This window comes from Mixophyes fleayi, chromosome 6, assembly GCF_038048845.1.
Source record: "Mixophyes fleayi isolate aMixFle1 chromosome 6, aMixFle1.hap1, whole genome shotgun sequence".
Lineage (NCBI taxonomy): Eukaryota > Metazoa > Chordata > Amphibia > Anura > Limnodynastidae > Mixophyes > Mixophyes fleayi.
The window spans coordinates 166371345-166379344 of NC_134407.1; positions in this window are offsets into that span (position 1 = coordinate 166371345).

An 8000-nucleotide genomic window follows, 5' to 3' on the forward strand; every position below is an offset into this window, starting at 1 on the left:
CGAGGATGACTGGCATCAAAAATTTGGGGTTGCTTGAGGAGCAGGGAGTAGAACCCAAGACTCCAAGGTCTGCCTCCCTGGAACCACCTAGAAAGAGGTGTTTTCTGGTCTCTTAGGACAAGTGGTCAAAAGATGCCCCAGGTCACCTCAGTAAAGGAAAATGTTGTTTTTAAAATGTCTCTCATGTTCTTCTTGCATGAGACAGGAGCAACCAATCTGCATGATTTCTTACGGAGAAGGAGTGGGATTCTGGAACCGGGGAGCCAAAAGTGGCATATAATGATGGGACCGATCCCTTTCTTGAGAGTGTTCTCGAAAGCGAAGATCCACTCTGATGCATAAAAAAATCAGGGCATCTATATTGGAGGATAACTCTCTACACGCTACCTCTCCTTTGGTCATTAAGCCCCTGCCAAAATGTTGCAACTAAGCCTCAGTGTTCCATTTTATTTGCGAAATGCAGATTTGGACTGTATATTGCCCTATGGGGAGGTATCCCTGACATAGGTTCAGCAGGCTGGAGGCTGTGGAAGAAACTTGACCTGGTCCTTTGAATATTTTTATGAAATGTTTTAATGAAAGTAGTAGAATTCTGCAGGATAGGGTTGTTGCGTTCCCATAATGGGGAGGCCCAAGTGAGGGCTTGCCCAGAGAGTAAAGATATCATAAAAGCCACCTTGGCCTTCTCTGACAAAAAAGGTTTCTGGACTCCTCTCAAACTCATTGGTTCAGAAAGCCCCTTCATTTCTTAGGGTCCCGTCTTATTTCTAAGGAGGGGGAATATGTAGACCTATAGACAAAACAGGTGTAGAATCCGAAGAGGGAACCAAAGCGGCAGATAATGTAGCAGGAGCCGACTAAGCAGTTGCCAGGGAGCTCTGAAGGGAATCCAAGTAGGATACAAATCCTTGAACACACTGCAGAAGCTGTGTCTGGTCAGTTCCTTGTTGCTGGAACCGCCGTGCCAAAATAAAGGAGCAGGGTTCACCTGTACCATCCATATAGCCAGGGTATACTGTCAGAAGCGAAGAGAGTAGATTCAGCCAAACCATATTCCAAGAGAGAAGTTAGAAGGAGTGACTGGTCAAAACCAAAGGAAACTCAGAGACTGGATGTAGGGGTAGATCACCGGGATCATAGTGGAGACCAAATACTCTGGCACCCTAATAGTTCCAGAACCTTCTTTAAATAGGAGAGTGGGGCCATGGTAATTTCCTGCAAGGTGACGTCACTGGAGTTCAGAATCGCGTCACACACACTACCTGGTAATGGGACACACATGTTCAGAAAAGCCGACTGCGTGCAACCAGATGCAACTCTGGTGCAGGAAGCAGGCACCTGTCCCTGCGCGAGTGGAGAAAAGTAAGGATGGCGCCTGTCAACCCCTCTCTTTTACCTCTCCCCACCTTTTCTCCCCCCACACTTTTCTTTCTCCTCCTCATTTAAATTTGTCTGTGTGCTTGAAACCCACTGCTTTTTTTTTTATAAATAAAGTTTTATTGAGAATTTATACCGAAGAGATGGGTGGATGGGTTATTTGTTTCATACTTTATTATTGTTCTCTTCTCCATCTGCTGCATTTTACCTCAATAAAAACAGATTACACAAACAACAACTGAAGAAATAATTTTTTGTAATATATATATTGCCGATATATAACACAAAGCAGTACATTAAGCATTGGGGAGGTTGTGCTACAGCAACTTCCAATGACATTGAGACAGAAGGTAGTATATGTGTTTACAATATAAGGTGTGTGGGAACACATCATACATAATAGTTAATAACAATGATAGCTGTGGACGGAAGTACCTATATTTCGAGGGATAATTAAGGAGAAGGATAGGCTTATTTGAGGTGATAGGACTTTATGAAAAGTTTAAAGAAGACTTAGGAAAATCTGATTGGGCAGTGTAGAGAATTGCATAGATAAGCTGTACAGATAATTTTTGCAGCTGTGCATGGGAAATGGTTATGAGAGAGAATGGCACAAGGTCACTAGAGGAGTGTAAAGAGCAACTGGGAACCTGTTTATGAGTGAGTTATATAGATAGAAAATCTATAAATATAGATAGGTGAGGAGGTGTGTAGGCAGGATCAATAGTTTGAATTTTACTGTGGATTAGCAGATAGTGGGATGTGTTACTTTTATTATCACGACAATTTAGGGACGTGGATAGGAGCTAAGTGGTATGTTGAGTGAGGGAAGGCATATTTTGGAAATGTTGCACAAGTGCAAAAACCACAGTTTGGAGATCATTGTATTAGTTTCCAAATATTTTTAACATCTGTATTAGCATATTGTTATGAAACATATAGTTGAAAGATAGTAGCCAACAATAAACATAGCAAGCTGGCCTGTTTTTATCCATATTGCAACAGACTGAGTCTTAAATGTTGTTTGACAACACTGGAGGGATATCATGTAGCGCTGTTACTGAATGTGTTAATGTGTTATCACTCGGTGTTATAGAAATGTTCTCTGTTGTACAGGAATATTCTAGTAATAATGTCATGTAAGATCCTGTCATATCTGTATGCTGAGCAGTTTATTATAAATAGTTATACCACAAAGAACTTCCCAATATGTGCCTATCGACAGTATATAAAAGAAGCATTGATCTGCTTACAGGTTATGAGCCCAGACTTAAGAAAAGAGAACCTACACACAAATATCAGAAGCCCAGACCCAAACAAAAATTACCACAGAACCCAGTTACCAGAAATCCAGTTACAAGAATATAAGCACAAGAAACATCTCTGAGAGGAAATCTGATGTTAGCAGATTCTACTTCCACGCTAGCGTGACGACTTCCGAATGGGCGGAGCGCTGGAGTGGCTGCATCTTACAGAGCACCCCGCTTCACCTACGATCATCCGTGGATCTGTCCCAGCTGTTCTGTTGACAAAGTTGTTGTTGGGAGCGTGAAGATAGGTGGAGGCAAAAGCACTAGATAGGTGCCAGCTCCCTACCCTTACTGTGCTCCCAGAGTTCGGACATGAGATGCAGGGTGGTTACGTTGATCATATTACCAACGTGGAATACGGTGGCTGGGGAATACTTTCTGGGTACTTTGCAATTTAATCTGGTGGAGTGCCTCTGTAACCGTGCTGCTGCAACTCAAAGAGGTTGGACAAACAGGTTCTTTCCTGATACATTATCTGCATGGAGCGGACGGAGAGAAAATATACTGCTTCTTACATGCAGACAGGCTGACCCCCAATGCAGCTAAAGTTCATCTGATATGCATTAATTTTCCATGGACCACAGTTGGAGGGATATCATATCCTGCAGATAGATGTCCTTGTACCACCATTGTAGTTTACACTGGCCTCCTGTATTACATCTCTCTAGAGCCATTCTGTCTGAGCAGGGTTGGCGGCAAATCAATACTAATAACACAGCACAGTTGATCTTCATGAGGATTTTTCCAAGTGGTGTATGGCAATTACCACCAGCCTAGAGTTGAAGCATGGATTCAATATCAGTAATACCCTCCTCAGTTACAGTCTAACGGTCCTTGAGGTATAGTATAGTTGAGGTTGACTGGCACTCTTTGACATTTTTTTAAAATATTTTTTGGTGGCCTGCACTGCATGAAGCCTGTGGCTTAGGTGGTCTGGGTTGCTGTATATTTCAGCCTATTTGCAGGGGACATAGTTCCTTGTATACCTTCTTTAGCCTGAATAATATGTAACACAGACTTATCAGGTTTTGAATAGCATTTGGACAATTTTTTCACACTGGCTAAATTTGGACTACAATACTCGGTGTGGTTTATATAAAGTTTTTGTTGTATATGGGACTTGAATGCTTGAATATATATGGCTTATTGGAAACAGGAACACGTATTGATCCGGGACTACATCCAGTTACTTCTTTATCTAGTTTTGTATATAATAACTTTGACTGATAGGCCATGGAGTTTCACATCAAGGACTGGGTGTTTACATCACCACAGATTACTTTGTTTGTGTTTAAATATCTTGTACTGTGCCAGGGTTAAATTGACAAAAAATTTTAATATTTACTATGGATTATCCTACGGTCAGTTCATGCATATGAATATTTTAGTAGATTAATGTTTTATGCTTTAGGTACACTTTTTAGCCTAGGTGACCTCCTATCTTTGTATTTATGTCTTAATAATTTATAAGTACCTCTGGTGGTAAAATGGGTAAAACAAAGGTCCCCTGTACTAGATCTCAACCTGTCCCAAATACTCCATCGTCACCTGATTCCATTCTCTTTCAGGTGCTAGCTCAGCTGCCCAGGCCACCTCTGTCCCTGTATCTACTCAGTACTTTCTGAAACTGCTTGTGAAATGCTCATGGTCATTATGCATGTCATTGAGCAAAAACTTGACCGTGTACAATCAGCTATTACAGATGCAGTGATAAAACATAAAGTGGAAAGGATTACCTCTTTGGAATCACAAGTGAGTGATGTAGATTATAACATGGCCTCCTTACAAAACACTATTACTGCTGATTGTAAAACTATTCTGTCCCTGACAGAGAAACTATATGATCTTGAAAACCGCTATCGGTCACAAAATTTGTGTATTGTAATCTGTAAAAAGGTCCAGATCTCCTTACCTTTCTCCAAAGAGATCTTGTCCTTGCCCTGGGATATCGAATGATGGAGCACAAGTAATTATTGAACAGGCACACTGGCACACGAGCAGCAGAGAAGTCAATATGAATAGCCGGGTCGGATACACAGGAGGCCAGACAGCAGAGTAGTCAAATATGAATAGCCGGGTTGCATACACAGGGGAACAGACAGCAGAGTAGTCAAATATGAATAGCTAGGTTGATTCTTGAATTATCTCTCTCCTCCTGAGAGAGACGAGCCCTCCCCAATTGCATGGGTTATTCTAAAGGTGCCACCGGGCACTGAAAGCGAGAAGCCAAACGAAACCCTGAACAGCGGGACATCTCCTTTTCCTGAGTGCGCCCCCGGCAGCGGCAGCCTCCATCTACGCTCTCTTCATGGGCACCGGATCCAGAGCTCTGGGGCAGATCCCTACATAATCACACACCCAGACACTTCAAATTTAATCATGGGTAGGGACTTTAATAGGATTTATAGACCTATATTAGATCAATTTACTCCCCCCCCCATTCGGATGGGTTCCCCATGGGATAACTTCCATTTATTGAGAACACAACACGCTTTATGAGATCTTTGGAAGCTGTATAATCCTTTAGATAAGTCTTATTCTTTTCACTCTTGAGTGCACAATATCTTGCCACAGCTTGATTATGTTTTATTCGCTAACCACATTTTTTCATGGGGAACACTTCCTCAAGTCCATAGTTTTGTAATATCTGACCATGCTCCTGTTTCTGTTCAAATTGATTTTCTTCAACCACATAGGATTTGGCGATTTTCTGCATATCTTAGCCATTCGGAAGATTTCATTGAATACATTAATAGTAAATGCAAAGAATATAATGATGATAAAATAGAGCATTGGGAGGATTTGATTCTCTTTTGGGAAAATCTCGAAGGCCGTAATGAGAGGCCATATAATTGCTTATCAAGCTAGAATAAAAGGATTACTACTCTAAATATGTTTCTAATTTAGATCTATATGCTTCAGCTAAACAACTTCTTGAAAGTTTTCTTTTAACTAATGCCAAGACATACATTTTATAGATGGGGAAATAAGGTGGGGAAATTGGTGGCAAATATGACTAAGCCAAGAAAGGGGTATGATCATGTTCTTCTTATTAAAGATCCGATTTCTTGTACTCACTTTTCGCAAACTGACAATATAACGTCTCAATTTCTAGCTTATTATGAGGAGATATATACAGCTCGCCAGAGTGATCCATCCTTACACCAGAGTCTTTTGCGGGAGGCTAATCTTCCCAAAATTACAAGTGATCAACAATTAATGTTAAATTCGGATGGTACATGAAATAGATGATGTCATTAAATCCTTGGCCTCTGATAAATCTTTTGACTCTGATGGATATAGCGGGGAATACTATAAGATGTTGCAATCGAATCTTGTACCTTTTTTGACATCCCTTTATAAAAATTACATAAGGATAATTTGCCTTTTCCAAAATTCAAGGAGGCACATGCCATCTTTATCCCGAAAACAGGAAAGTTCCCAGTTATGGGGTCTAACTATAGGTGCATTACTTTGTTATTTTAGACTTTATAATACTAGCTAAATTTATGGCTAATAGGCTACAGTATATCTGCCAACTTTGTTGACTCCTGTAAGAGCGCTTACCTGTCCTCGTTCCAGCGCTGTCATCCGCACTTCCGGGTTCGCGGCCAGGAGCTCATGTGACCCCCGTCGTCGGATCATCATGTGAACTCGTGGCGGGGAATCTGAAATAAAAGGAGGATCTGACATCATACCCGTGTCAGATCAACAGGTTAATTCTCCTGATTCAGTCTTTGTGTTTCCGGAGCTCTTTGTGGCTAATTGTTCCGGTGTTTCTGTCTTGGCTTCCTGGATAGCTGCACCTGTGGATTCTCTGCTGTCTAAACCGGAGTATCGCTGCCATCTGACTTGTATACCGACTCGGCTTGTATACCAGACCACTCTCCTGTCTAATCCTGAGTACCGCTGGCATCTGACCTGAGTACCGAACCGGCTTGTATACCACACCACTGTCCTTTCTAATCTCACCTGTTGTGCGACACAACAGGTGAGATTAAGCACACACAGACACACTGACTATATTCATGTGTGGCACAGACCACTAGGACATAGACACTCAGACAGCATTAAAGAACTGCAAAACAGAGACCTAACAAAGCATGTGAATAAGTAAAGTGAGAGCAGAGCATTGAGACTACTTGATCTAATACAGTGAAATGTGTGGCCCAATGAAAGTGCACACACCAGGAGGTAACATAAAATTCACTTGCATTTCACAGCGACAATGGTGGTGAATTCACAGGACTCTAAATAGAACACTTCCTAAGACAAATCGGCATAGAACACTACAAGACTCTACACACCAAAACAAAATGGAGTAGCCAAATGGAATGGCATGGCAAAAAAAATCTAGTTTTCTGGTGTAAAGCATTTGTTTACATTCCCGCAGAAAGACGCAGTAAACTGCAGAACCGGGCAGTGGAGGGGATTCTAGTTGATTATAGCGAATGTTCTAAAGGTGTTAGTAGCGGCTGCGGGCACCACCACAACTTTCTCCTTCCCCCTGCAGCTGTCCCAGCCATCGCTATGACAACCGGGACGTCATTTCCGGCGCCTTCATCCCGGTTGCCTAGGCAACAACCGAGACGCTTGAGATACCCTGCCCCTGTGCCTGGCCAGCTGTCAAACAACCAGATGCGCGCTCGCAGCTCTGTGTAGGGCCAGATATCCATGGCTGTTTAGTTGATTAGGCAACTGGGAACTCTGCTTGCTCATTAGCCAGTAGTGCCATTTATTAATTAAGCAAATCCTGAGTATTCTTGCAGGGCATTTCCCTGATTGACTGTGAGTACTACTTAAGCCTCACTGCCGGTTATAGCATTCTGCCTCAGTACTGCTGCCTGCTCCTGTGCTATTTTGGTTTTTAACCTTGGATTGATTTACCTGTGTATGACCTCTGCCTGTCCCTGGACCCTGAACCATTGCCTGTGGGCCTGACCTTTTGCCTGTCCCCGAACTTTGAATCATTGCCTGTGAACCAGACTCAGCCTGTACCTGACATCTCCACCCGTGCTCTGTCTGGTCCACAGATCTCTGACCTGTCCCTACTCGGTGTATTACCTCCTGTACCTGTGCGCTGCTGTGTGAACATAAACTTATACTACACTGAGTATAAGTCCTAGGGGCATCCTGTCAGGATTCACTAGGATGAGGGGGATCCTTCTGTTCTGCCTGGGATTGATGGTACTTCACCCAGAGGCGTGTAATCTAACAGAGTGGACGGTTTTCACCAGAGGTTCCCGCAAGGGAATTTGAGCTTGGCAGCTTCCACCTTGCAGGTCGAGGCCCTCTAGGGGAGTTCCCAGTGAG